Source organism: Delphinapterus leucas, chromosome 20, assembly GCF_059928025.1.
Source record: "Delphinapterus leucas isolate spDelLeu-1000000601 "Yukka" chromosome 20, BTC_Dleu_Yukka2, whole genome shotgun sequence".
Classification (NCBI taxonomy): Eukaryota; Metazoa; Chordata; class Mammalia; order Artiodactyla; family Monodontidae; genus Delphinapterus; species Delphinapterus leucas.
The window spans coordinates 42,835,216-42,849,199 of record NC_143148.1 but is presented as its reverse complement, the minus strand read 5'-3'; the positions used below and the strand labels follow the sequence as shown (position 1 = coordinate 42,849,199).

The following is a 13,984-nucleotide window of genomic DNA, read 5'->3' as shown; positions in this document are numbered from 1 at the left end:
CTGGAATAGCACCAAGCTTAGGAAATACTTGTTAGTAGGTAAACAATGGGGTGGGCCAAGGCCCCTTGTCCAGGCCTGAAGCAGAGGTCAGCATGCAGGGATAAGACCCCTAGGTACAAAGGCCCATCCCAGTTTGCTGTTAGCTCCCTGTGGTATGTCAGGAAAAGTCTCGAGCCTCGCTGAGCATGGTCACAGAACAGGGGTGAACACGATGATATCTGAGCTCCCTTCTGTGTCATAAAGGAGGCCAGAAAAGCTCAGTCAAAATCCTGCCTCTGACAACAAACTTGAACTAACCATGTCACCTCTCTTGAGCCTCAGTTTGCTCAACTGCAAAATGGGACGATACCAGTTCCAGCCTCAGAGGTTGGGAGGATCAGTGAGCTCATAACCTTGAAAATGAACACAAAGCCCCCCAGGACTGTATGAATGTGAACGATCGTAAGGAAAGTCGTGTAAGCCAGGGCGGGTCTGTGTATATGTACAATGGTTAAAGAAACTATTCCTTGCCAAGGAAAATCTGACACTTTAAGCTAAAAAGGGGGTACTTCCCTGGCAGACCAATGGTTAAGACTCTGTGCTTCAAATGCAGGGGACACGGGTTTGATCCCTGGTCAGGGAACTAAGATCCCACATGCCATGCAGCGTGGCCAAAAAAAAAGGAAGAATAAGCTGAAAAGGAGCCTCAGTGCGGCTCAGCCCAGGTGCTCCCAGCTCTGCCTCCCTCTCTATGGCAGATTCGCCCACAGGATGCAGAGATTCGCCCTCTGTTCCCTGGAGGTTAAACTGAGGAGAAGCAATCTGCATTCATCTCAGACCTGTGCCTCAGGAGGACGTTCCCTCCCCTTTCTCCCCAGATCATCATCGTTGTCCAACTACAACAGAAACCCTCAGCAGGATGCAGAATTCCTTCCCACTCCTTCTCCCCTCACCGGGTCCCTCAGGCCCCTGGAGTTCCTACTTTTGTGACAACAGCGAAATTCTTGTTTTCCTCTTCGAGCACTTTCCTATCCTCTGCCTCCCACATTTTTCCATCCCCTTTCCAGGGGGCTCATCCCTCTGTCTTGCTCAGGTCACAGCTTAAACGAGGGCTGCACCCCGCATCTGCGGCTTCCCCAGTTCTGGACGAGGAAAGAGGTTGGTTCTGATTTTGTGAGGGCCTGGGCAGAATCAAGACAAATCTCTTCCCTCGCCCAGAATAAATTATACCTCCTACTGAGAATTTCTGATGTAGTTGGACGATGCTGAGGAATTTATTATCTTACAGTTTTGGAAGTCAGAAGCCCGAAATCAGTTTCACTGGGCTCAAATCAGTGTCAGCAGTCTGGCGTTCCTTCTGGAAGCTCTAGGGGAGAATCCATTTCCTTGTTTTTTCTAACTTCTAGAGGCTGCCTGTATTCCTTGGCTTTTAGCGCCTTCCTCCCTCTTTAAAGCACGTTGCTTCTGCTTCTATGGGCAAATCCCCTTCTACCTTTGGCGTTCTTGCCTCCTCTTATAAGGACCGTTGTAATTATTACACTGGGCCCACCTGGATAATGCAGGACACTCTCCCCAGCTGAAAATCCTTAACTTAATCACATCTGCAGAGTTCCTTTTGCCACATAAAGTAACATATTCACAGGTTTCAGGGATTAGGGCATGGACACCTTTCAGGGGCCACCATTCAGCCCATGCAGGCAGGTCACTTAACCCCTGAGCCTTGGTTTCATCAGCCAAGTGGGGAACAAATGCCCACCCCCCAGACTCCCGTGGGTCAACTCAGTGGTGGCCTGGCATGTCTGTGGCCCAGGAATGGAGGCTGAGCTCTCAGTGTCAGGCCTTATTCCCGGCCAAGCCAGAAAGGATGGTTCCTGGGAGATGGAAGGGGAGAGTGAGGGGTTTGGGTTTGGTCATTCCCTCTGACGGAGCTTCTCCGGGGAAGCTGGGAGAGCCCGTCTGCACTAACATTGCCAAGTCGGTCACAAGTTTACTGGGCCAGTGCTGGACCCAGAGGTCATAACTGCCCAGCAGAGTGGATCCGATAGCCAGGAGGCTCGTCTAGGGCTCCTCCTTCTCTCTCACGCCGCCTCCAGGTAGGCAGCAAGTCCTGTCAATCTCCTCTAAACATTGCTCAGGCTCCTTCTCTTCACCCCACTGCCACAGCCAGCAGGAGCCCCGTCCGCGCTCCCCTGACTCCTTGCCTCCTCCTGGCCCCACTGCCTCAGGCCTCCCCATCCCGCACCCCACACGCGCATCTCCCTGAAGCATCATCCCAGAGCACAAATCTGACCATGCCCCTCCCTTTTGTGGTCCCCCCACATCCTTGGGTGGAAGCCCAAGCTCTTTACCCTGAGTTACGCGGTCTCTTCCCACCTCCCTGCAAGCTCTGGGACATCAGAGCCGCAGCAAGCAAGTGGCAGATGTGTGAGGGCAGACCTGGGAATGGAGGCGAAGCAGATGAGGGATGGAGGATGGGGGGTACTGTGCAGATGGTGTAGCAGGGACCAGCCTGACCCCAAAGGCCCCACACACAGGTACGGTAGGCTTTGCTACACTGGCAGGTGCAGGCCGTGAGCTACATCAGCTGCTATCTAACCTAGGTGGGCCAGTGGGTGGGCACCAGGTAAGGCCCAGCCATGCAGCTGCTGGCCTGGAACTAACTCAAGTGCGAAATGGCTCCTGAGTGCTGCTTATTATTCTGAAGTCTGGAAGAACAAGTAGGAAGTCTTTTCTCTGCAAATGATTTTGGCCAAACTCCAGGGATGAGGAATGCCCATTGGGGCCTGGCCGGGCTGAAGGCCATGGCTTACTGGGGGAGTGATTTGGTTTCTTTCTGCATCAGCTAAAGACATGTAAACGGAATCCAGGGCCCCCACATACCTGAGCCACAACCATGAAGCTTAATTAATGCTTGCAAAGTACTCCAAGGCCCCGGATGAGAGGCCTCCCGTGGACACAGAATATCCTTATTAATCACTGCTGCGGCGCCAAGTGGGCTGGCCTGTGGGGCAGTTGCCTCCACGCACAGAACAATGGACGCAGTGGAGCAGTTAAATTGTGATTTTGAAGAGCGGTCCTGATCAGCTGGCCCAAAAGCAGCTCAGCTGGGGCAGGCAGGCCTGTGTGGGAGCCACTTAACTCACCTAGCCGTTATCTCCGTGCATTAAGTAGAGGTGGTAGAACCTTCCACCTGGCTGGGCAGGGATAAAAGGGATAAGGGTGAAGTGCCACTTATCATCCCAGGTAAGCAGGCTGTACAGCTTTGCAAGGGTTAGACAGGCTCCATATCAGGCTGGGTATCTTTGGGCAAGTCCGTCAACCTCTCTGAGCCTCAGTTTCCTCATCCGTAAAGAGTGATAATAATAATATCTTCTCCCTTATAGGATTGTAAGATTCAAATGACACAGTACATGAAAAGGCCTTGGCCTACAGTAATGATATCAATAAAATAATAATAATAATAATAGCAATAGCTGGTAAGGATGCTACCATGTGCCAGGCACCCATCTAAACACATCCCATAATTAGCTTCTCTGAGTCCCAATTTACAGATGAGGGAGCCTGGCACAAAGAAGTCAAGTGACCTCCAGTTTCCCATAGTCAGTGAGAGGTGGAGCCAGGATTTGGGCCCAGGCAGTCTGGCTCCAAAATCTGTTCTCTCCCCGACTCTCTGATGCTGCCTTTATCACTATTGTCATTATACTTACTTTAGGAATAAGGCCGAGTACTTCATCATCATCATCCCACGGGGTAAATGCACGAGCCAGTGCTTGGAAACTGGACCCCGAGGCATCTGCTATGTGGAGCATGAGGGAAGGGTCCCTGGTCGTCTCTGACCCTCTATCTTCCATAGGAAGGGAAGAAACTTATTGTTATTGAGATGGAGGTGAAGTACATGGATTTTCTCAACTCATCAAAATTCTGGAGGTGCAAGGAAATGTGTAGATAACAGTTTTTAAGGAGAAAAGTCAATAGATGCTGAAAGAGACTGAAAATGCAACCCTGCCCCGCCTCCTTCCTCAGGCTATGCACTGAGGGGGACATTGTCCCCACAGGGGATAGACAAGGGGCTGCCTGTGGGTGATAGAGTAGGAGGTCCCTGGTCCCCCAGGCATCGACTGTCCCTCTTGCATTGGTTGATCCCAGAAATGAAGGCTTCTGAGGCCTGACGAAGTCCTGAGGCCGGTTCATGTGCTCAACCCATGTCCCAGAACTTCAGCTGGCCCAGCAGCGGGACCCTGGCTCAGGGCTGTCAACCCCGAGCCTCTCCCTGTCTCACTGGTGGCCATAGCAGCTCTGTGAAGCTTCCTCCCAGACTCACCTGGCCCCTCCCAAGCCAGCCTCAGGGGTGTGGCCTAGTACCCCTCGCCCCTCCAAGAGTAAATTCCCAGCCAGGTACTTGCTGGGCCCTAGCCTCCCCCAACTTCTTCGCTCCTCTCCCCTGTCCTGAGGCCCACTCCTACAAATAGACCAACCAGTGCCTCCTCTGTGCTTACCCCCTCTCCATCCTGCCCTTGAGCCCCCCTGTCAGCATCCTGTCCTCATGCCATCCCCGTGTCCTCCCAAAGAGATGCACCCAGGAGGCCTGTTCTAGATCTGCCTACAGATGATTCCTGCTCCAGACCCCTCATCTCCAAGAAAAACCAGCAACTCCAGTTTCACACCCATTTTTGGATGCGCTCCAGGCCAAGGTTCAGGCCCGTGTGGCATTTACGAGGGGACAGAGCCAGGTACCTGTTGACTTTAGGAACAAATAAAAGATAGATTTTCCTAAGCCACCATCCTCTTGAAATGGGCTTTTCTGTTCTAATATGGGTTCCAAACTGGTTTGCAAGGTGACATGTGACATATGGGATGCTAGGACAGACTACAAAATGCGTGGGATCCTCCTAAGCTGGCTTGAGGGGGATATGATGCCGACATGGATTTATTCTTTGCCTTTTCCACTTGCCTTTTGGGGAACATGTCCCTGCAGGAAAGTGAGTCTCTCACCCGAGGAAAGATCTCAGCTTTAAAAAATTTAGTGCACTTCTTTTTATATCAGATGGTTATATTTAAAGTATTCAAAGGCCTAGATTTACATCATCTTGGTTAAATTACTCATCACATATCTCTCATCTACAACCTTTTTTTCATTTTCTGAAGGCTCAGTTTACATTAAGAGTTTTACTTTCAGTTTTTCTCCAGCCAAGTATGTGCTCGTTTATATCATGAATGTTTTAATTGTGTGTCCACCTGCCTGGATTAACAATCCGTGAACACCTCCACTGCCCCTGCTGCTGGTCCACACAGTCTGCTGGGAGCCGTGGATGCCTGGGTGGCCGTCCTTCTCCCACGAGAAAGTGAAACCCAAGGGCCCCGAAATGCCTCTTGGCTAATAGGCAGCATGTGACAGGGAGGAAGGAGGGAGATCAGACCACCTGATAGGGCAGGTTCATGAGAGCAACACAATTTCATTTAAAAATTGTTATTAACATCTTCCATTGATTGAGCACTTGATGTGTATCAGCCATGTGTTTACTGTATGTATCTTCAAAATAATCCTGTGATGCAGGCATCAGGCCCACTCCCTGGCTGAAGAAACTATAGTTCAGAGAAATTGTGACTTGGCAAATGTCCCAGCTGGTAACCAGCAGCCAGGTCTGTCTGACAACACAGCCCTAACACTGTATGTATGTGTTTTCTCATTAATACCTCATCTCGTTCCAAACAGACTTTGAGGCAGCTCAGAGGGAGCTGTGTGATACAGCAAAGCAACACAAATAACAGTAGTGAGGAAGGTGTGTTAAGGGAACTCAGAAGGCACCAGGGTGTCTTGCAACACGGACTGAGCTCCAAGCTTCCTAGCAGCCAAAGCAAAGAAAGCCTGAGCTCTTCCCCAATTGTTGGTGTAGGTAGCATAAACACAAATCAAACACAGGCCAAGGTCCCGAAGAAGCACAATTTTTCCTAAGTTCTAGTCCAAAAACAAGTATCTCCCAAGTAACCCTTAGGAAGGCTTGAGTGTAACAGTAGAACAATTGAGACATCTCAGCAGCCCCAGCACAGCATGGCCAGGCAGGATAGCTCTGGATTGGGAGTTTGAGGGGGTTGAGGGGTGCTGGGTCAGCCCTGCCTCTCTCTGAGCTCAGCCATGGCAGCTGTCTTAGCTTGGTTTCCCCGAGTTGTGTGCAGACTTGACGGTGGGTGCAAGGAAGTGATGAAGGCAGGATTGGGAAGAGGGAGAAACTGAGCCAGACTGTGGTTGCACCTGAGGCCTTAGCAGTTCTGCAGGGAACTCAGGAGCTGAGATGGGCCCTCAGAGTTGTCCCAAACGGAGGCCAAGGGGCCTGGCCTTGGTGCTTCCTCCCCAGGCCAACCTCTGGGAAAGGGCTTAACCTTGAGTGAGGCAGTTCACCTCTGCCAAGAGCAATTCCAGGAAGGGATGCAGCTGCGAGATAGTCCCAGCATCTAGAGGATAGATGTGCCAGCCCTGAAGACAAGGTCTAGGCAGACACCACAGCAGCCACTGCAAAGAGCCCTTGGGTATGGCATTTGTTTGTTTGGGTTTTTTTTCTTCTCTTTGGCCGTGCTGTGCAGCATGTGGGATCTTGCCCTGACCAGGGATCGAACCCCATGCCTCCTGCAGTGGGAACGTGGGGTCTTAACCGCTGGACCGCCAGGGAAGTCCGGGTACAGCATTTGTGACTGAGTGCCCCAGAAATCTGTAGGGAGCTCTCCAGCCACGGAGCTCTTAGGGGGACTGACACATCCTCCAAGGACACAGGCCTCCTGCCTGGACTTGGACAAAGCAGGCCCTTGGACTAGCCAAGATGCCCCTGGAATACAGCATTGCCTGTGCTCTGACACACCAAGTGCTGAAGCCCTAAGGGCTGCTCTGGTTAGCGTGGGGAGTAATAACTTCAGCCTGGAAACTGCTAAACACCCACCGAAGGCACACCTACCTACACACACACAACTTCAGAAATAAAAGATCCACCAAGCACCGGGCTTTAGCAGTATTACTGCTTCCTGGTGAACTTGCCAAGGTAAACTGTTTGCTAGGCATACAAGGAGGAGGCAGAGTGAGGGGACGAGTTGGGTGACGCCTATAAGAGGAAACTGCCAGGCTTAGGGGAAGACGACAATGGTCTTAGACTTGCAGTTTGTTGGTGACGTGCTGCAGGAGGGATTGGGAGCAAGCCCTGCTGGGGCGGCTGCAATGACTTGGGGAGGGAACAGTGGGGCGGGAGTGTAGACCTGGGACAGCTCAGGGTCTGAGGTCCCAGGGAGGGGGAGATGGGAAGGGGCTGGCAGGGGACAAGGGAGAGATGTGGGAGGGGAGGAGTGAGACACAGCAAAAGGAAAGGGTCCAGCTCTGAGCCATGCCCCGTGACAGTTTTCATTCACAGCAAGGAGTCCTCTCTGACCGGGGCCCAGCAGGCAGCATCTGGCACCTGCCTGATCACGAGACACAGAGGTGACAGCAACCTGTAACTTTTCTTATTGGAGGTCTGCTCTCAGAGCCTCATGGAAGGCAGAATCCACAGCTCCATTCAGATTCCATTTGGTTCTTTCTGCCTGGCCTCACCTAGCTGCCCTTCAGCGCAAATGATGTTGGTTTGTAGCCAATTCAATGAACTCTTTAAATAGCCACGCTAATGGATCACCAATCATTTCAGAACTTTAATACTAAATCAGGCTGTTGGACACATCTGGGGGCAAAGCTGCTGTATCCGAGCCCAAAACAGCCCTTTCTCTTTTACTTTGCAAAGCAGAGCATGTCACGTTAAATACCTAATGGTCTAAGACAGGTCTCTTGTGACCTGAAAAAAAAGCTGAAGAGGTAGACTCTCTCCAAGAGCCCACAAATTATGTATGTAATTTGTAGATCTTTTAAAATTAGGCACTTCATTTGAAGAGCATAAAGGATAGTAAAATAGAACCTCATGTTAACGTTTAAAATAAGTGTTTGCTGTAAGTATTTTTAAAGTCAAGATTAAAATAACATAAACACAGTAGCCCTGGTTTCACTTTTATCTAAATTAAAAAGATCCTGTCAGGGAGAAAATGTAAGATGTGGGATAAAGTTTCCACAGACAGATCTCCTGGAAACTCCCAAGAAGCCCACTTTGAACCTTCTATCCAGGAAAACAGACCATCTGCAGAGCTGGCTGAAACCACAGCATGAACCTCGGCATTGCTGGTTGGGCTAAATGCCTCTCAGTCACCCACAGGTTAACCCAGCCAGGAGTCCAGTCTCTCAGGCAACACTCCCCATGGCCCTGACCCCTGTAGCCTCTTGTCTCCGGGTCCCCCTGACTCCACATTCTCCCTGTCACCCCTCTGTCCACTCCTTAGGCTTCTCCATGGAATCTGTTTCCTTAAACTCGAATGCCCGTCATTCCTGGAGCTTGTCCTGGCCCTCTCTGGGCCTCACCCTACACTCTCCCTGTGGGATCTCGTCTGCTCTTTGGCTTCAGTTACCGGCCACCCGTGTGCTGGCCTCATACACTTTTCTACCTCTGGCTTGACTTTCTCTCTAACTGCGCACTTTTATGTCCTACAGCACCTCAGTCCACCTGGATGTCGCTCAGGCACCTCAGTTTCTACCTGCCCAACTCTGACTCACCACCGACACCCACATGCATACCATCCCTCCCATCTCATAATGAGTCCCCACATCTCATACTGAGCCCTCACATCCACCCAAGTGCCCAGGCCTCCTCCCAGGCCCACCTGTCCCTTGCCCTCCATGTCACACCAGCCCACCAGCTCTCCAGATTCATCTGTGCTTCCCCGCCACCATGTCCCTAGGTGACCAAGGCAACCGGGCCCTGCTGTCTCTGAGCCCTTCCCCTCCCACAGCGCAGCCCGTGTGACCTTTGTAGGACACAAATGAGACACGTCACTCTCTCCACCCGATGTCTGTGGGATCTGGCTGCTGCCAGCCTCATCTCCTGCCACGCTCCTGTTGGCTGGAGCCAAGAGCCGGCACTTTCCCCTACAGATTCTTACCCACGCCATTTCTTTTGTTCCTACTTGGACACAAATCAAGAAACAAAAGCCAGCTCCCGTTTGTGGGAGCCTCCCACGTTTTAGAGGGACTGCCACCAGGAAACCTGACTGCATCTCCCGGACCCCATGAGTCGGGCTGCTGGTGTGAGAGACCAGGCTGAGCCTACTCCACAGGCAGAGCTGCACAAAACTGAGCAGAGAGGGAGCCTTGATTTGATAAAGAGGGGACACAGCTGTTCCTTATCTTCCCAAAGACGCCCTTAAAGATTTTCTCCAAGTTTTTAACAAAGAGGAAGGCCAGGATTTTCCTGTCCAGGCTGTGTTTTCAAAATACTCTCTCATTCCCCCATCACTTGCTCAGCTTCACAAAAGCAGTTAAATTACCTAGTGCCCTTTAAAATGTCCTCATGATGGGAATCTCGCAGATACTTGTTTATCTTCCAGCTGCAAGGCCTTCACAGGTCACGCAAGTCCATGCGGCAGAGCCCTAGCAGAGTCTGGGAATGTCCTGGGGCCAGAGGTGGGGAAGGAGGCTGGAGCAGGGGATCTGTCAGCGGACCAAGCCAGGCCACACCTGTCCACCTCTCAGGTGGAAGGCATGGATGGGCTGGTGGGAAGGTTCTCAAAGGCCCACAGGCCTACACCTTGCCAGGTAGCACCCCAGGCCAGTAGGAGAGCACCGAGACCAGAGATCCTCCCCATTTTACAGGCGAGGGAACTGAGGTTCAGGGGGTGAGGGTACTTGCTCCATGCTTCACACTTGGTGTGGAACAGCTGGTCAGGGATTCTGAACCAGGACCCCAGTCTGCACAGCCCATGCTCCACCCATTCAAAGTCACTTGCTTCGTGTCCTTGAACTTAAAAACAGAAATTTAACACACGTAGGGGAGAGTAGAGAGGGGATTATTATGAGCTGTTTCCAAAGGAGGATTAAATTTTTTTTGGATTTTAATACACTGCCACGTTTTCATGACTAGCCTGGATTTCTCTGAGTCCACTTATCTTTTTACAGTTTGACCTTTAAACAGGAAAAACCTCAATGACTTTCCACTGTTTTGAATAAACTGAAATGGATGTATTTTTCTGAATGATTAGGGAATGAAAAACAGAGCCGGTCAGCATTAAAGTCCTTCAGGAGTGATTTTCCCTGGAGGACGGGGTTCACAAAACTACCCCTCATGATGGGGCTCTCGTACCTATTTGTTTGCCTTCCAGCTGCAAGGACTTTACTGCTCATGGTCTACCCAGGAGGAGAGGGGAGCTTCGTCTTGGATTCAGAGGCAGGAGCGGGGCTGGTTCCCCCGCTGCCACACCTCAGAGTGGCCAAAGCTGTGGAGGGTGAGGCAGGAGCATAGGGCTCCACAGTGAACTGATGGGGCAGTGCCAGCATCAGAACTACCCTCAAGGGCATCACCGGGCTCCAGGCCAGTAGGTCCACCTGTTGTCAGAGAGCAGGCTTTCCACACAGGACACTGCCAGGACACTGTAGGGAAGCAGAGGGTGACGTGGAAAAAGCATTCGCAGTGTGGCTGGGACAAATCACTTCAGCTTTCTAAGTCTGTTTTCTTTTCCATAAAATGGTAAAGATAATAGTTACTTGCAGGATTGTTAGGAGGTAAACGTATTTAAGTTGGTGAATACATAGTAAGTGCTCAGTAAATTGGGTTCCATTCCCTGCTCAAGAGCCTAAACTTTTAAAAACGCTACTTCCTAACATGTACCATACACTGCCCTACCTTCTTAAGCAATGGAGGTGGAATATTATTCCACAATGTCTTCATAACTCAGGGATCCTCTTTACAAAAATGTGGGAATCATAGAATATCAGTCTTCTGTGGGAACCGAGAGCCTGTCCAGGCCAAGCCCTCCCTGCAGTGATCTCACACATTTGAGATTTGCACAGCCATTTACCTTGTGCTTTTTTTCTCTTGATTTTGATTTTTTTAAAAATTGAAACCAGGTTACAATGTTGATCAGAACTGTGTGTTAAATAAAAGCAAGTCGGCTCTGAGTGAGGGCTTCAGGGTCTCTCCTTACAAAGCAAAGCCCAACAGTAGTGGAGGGGCGGTGGCAGTCATTTCTACTGCTTTGTGTTTACTTCTGGAATCACAGCTGTGTTTGGGGAGGTAGACGTGGCTGGAAATTTGTTGAATGTCCTGATCTTGACCTTTTATATATGTTTGGTGTAAGGCGGTTTGGTCACTTGTGGGACTTGGGGGCTGTCATCCTGGCCACGGGCTTCCTCCCTGCCCACTCCCAAGGGCTGTGTCGGGCAGCCAGGAATGGCAGTGTATCTTGGCACTGGGCATTGGGCCAGTGGGGACTCATGGTTCCTAACAGGTTGCTGGTGGGGGGGACCTTGACAGTCAGTAAAATTTTCTTCCATGTCCTCACCATCCATTCATTCCTCGTAATCTGCACTTCATGCCCTCCCTTCCCTATTCCTTTTCCAGGAAGGTGCCTCAGTCTCATCCAACACTGCCTCTGCTGCCCTAAACTCCACGCAGTGTACTTTCCCAGCATCCTCCCACCTCCTCTCCTCCATCCTGTCACCTTGCTGCTTCTAGATGCCCACTCTCCCCACAGCACTATCTTTGGCTTGTTTCTCTGCTCAGCAAATGCCCCTTAGCTGCTCATAAACTTCCTGATGAAACTAACCCTCACCGGCCTCCCGCCTCTGGCTCCCCTGGTCCAGGCCCACATTTGCAGCTGCTAGCCGCCTTCTCAAACTCAACACGTTACAAAACACACTTCCCCCATGCCCTCATTTCTGCTCAAGGCACACTGGCCTCCCAGCCACCCTGTCTCCAAACATGATGATCAGACTCCTGAATTCCTCTTGTCTATCATTTCCACTTCTACCCCCCAACTCCCACCCTCAGCACTTCTTGATGGCCACCCCACTGCCCTGGGGTGTCCAGGGTATCACAGCCACTTCCCCTGGGTGCCACCAGGACAAAGCAGGGAGGGAGCTCCATTTTACAGAGTCAAAAACTGAGATAAAGTTTGGGGCTTGCTTTAGTGACCCAACTGGTTTTATAAGGATGCTCTGCATGTTGGCTGCACCTTCCTCCACTGCTGTGCTCAGGGCTCATCTTCTTTGATCTTTATCCATCATCACTTCCACCTGCCCCACCTTGATTCTGGGGGCAGCCCAGCTGGCCATCAGCTCAGCCTCAGTCCATCCCCCGTCCCTTCCCCTCTAACCCCTCACTCCCCACCCTTCCATCCATGACTGCAGGGGAGGTGGAGCGACTAAGCAGGGAGTCAGGACAGGGGCTCCTCTGGGCCCCACAAGCCCAGGCCGCCATCTTGAACTATAGTGGTCACTTTGGCAGAGGATGGTGGAAGGTGTCAGGGAACTGCCCTTGCCCTCAGACCCCAGCTCTCGGCCCCTATCTAACCAGGCAGCGTGACCCCCGTAACTGGAGCTCCTCACTCCAACCCCACAGCAGTGCCCCAGTAACAAGTACCCAAGGAGTTTGCCGGTTCTGATCACTGCACTGAGGTGGTACTGGCAGGAGGACAGGCCTGGGGGAGCAGGGGGACTGGGTTGACCCAGGGGCGGCACACAGGCCAGCGCTGCCTGGACACTGCCCCCCAACCATGCCCAGGGGGGCACTCAGACCTTAAACCAGTTCAGCCACATGGTCTCCTCCTGCTGGCTTCTCGTTCTGGTCTCTCTCTTCACACCTTAATGCTGACAGCAGCCCTCACCCTCCCGCAGTGGTAGCCAACGATGGCCAGCGGGCTCCCTACTTGGGCAGAACTCACCAGCATCTGCTGCAGGGTCTGAGCGATTCCTGACCTGATATTTCAGATGCTGTGGTCCTGCCATTAAGAGTCTGCTCTGCCTAAATTCTCTCCGACCACTATAGGCTCAGGGCCCACTAAATGCTGCTGGTATCCCTGTTCTGTTTATTTTACCTAAAGTACTTTTTGGGCCCTTCATCTGACTTATAAGTCCTTTTCCATGTCTGGGAAACTTTGGAATTAACAAACAAAAAAAATTAGGATCTATTCCAGTGTTTCCATCCATGGTGATGGAGAAACAGATAAAATGATTCTCAGTCAAACCCTGCAGCAAAGTGAGGATTCGTAGCTGGGAATGCTCCTGCACGCACAGCTGTTTTGAGTCTTGAGTGTCCAGCGTCAGGCTGATTTAAATCCTTTAGCCCACCCACTGTTTATTCTTAACCCCTTCGCTTAGGGATGCCAGATTTAGCATATAAAAATATAAGACAGTCCTGCCTCTGAGGCCGAGGTGGCAGTGGTGAGACCCGCTGGGGAGGGGAATTCATGCGTCATCTGTGCCTGAACCTCAAAGCAGCATCTGGGGTGACAACACCAACAATGTTCAGGTTGGTGGGGCCATCCGAGTGTGTGGACAGCAAGGACCGCCCCTCAGCCCTCCCCTTCTCCCTCCCCCAGGGGCATCTGCCTCCCCCGCCCCCACCCCAGAGCCCTGTGCTTCCTAACACCCATGGAGCAGCCACAGTGTCTAATACTAACACCGGCCCTCGTGGGGCATTTGTGTGTCTGGCTCTGGGCTGCGGACCTTCTGGGGACAGCACTTGATTCGCAGCCCTCGGGGGACAGGTGGAACAATCAGAGATCCCCACTTCTCACACAGGGTCAGACAGGCCGTGAGGCTTGCCCGATGGGTGATAAGCTCAGCGTCCTCTCCTGAGGGTGTAAAACTTGCATCGAGGGAGTGAGAGCTTGGGGGACTGGGGGGACGGAGCTCCTTCAGCCTCCAGGGCAGGATAATCAGCCCAGGAATCACAGCCGCAGGAGCACGTGCTCCGAGCCAGGCACTGCGATGGGACTTCGAGTTGCCTTTTACCTCAGGACACCCTGATCTGGTGTTACTGAGCTACTATTCCAACCCTCACTTCAGAGATGTGGAAAACTGAGTCTCAGAGAGGGAACCTGATTAACGCAGAGCCCCCGTGCCGTCGTGCCCAGACTAGCGCTCCTGCTGCTTCCCAGCTCCTCAATTCAGACG

General features: G+C 51.8%; 1 protein-coding gene across 3 annotated transcripts in view; it reads left to right on the top strand.

Annotated features, from left to right (window-relative positions):
- Window positions 1-13,984, top strand: part of SMPD3 (sphingomyelin phosphodiesterase 3) — an 83,795-nt gene that overhangs the window by 24,491 nt on the left and 45,320 nt on the right. The gene's annotated exons all lie outside the window — the stretch shown is intronic.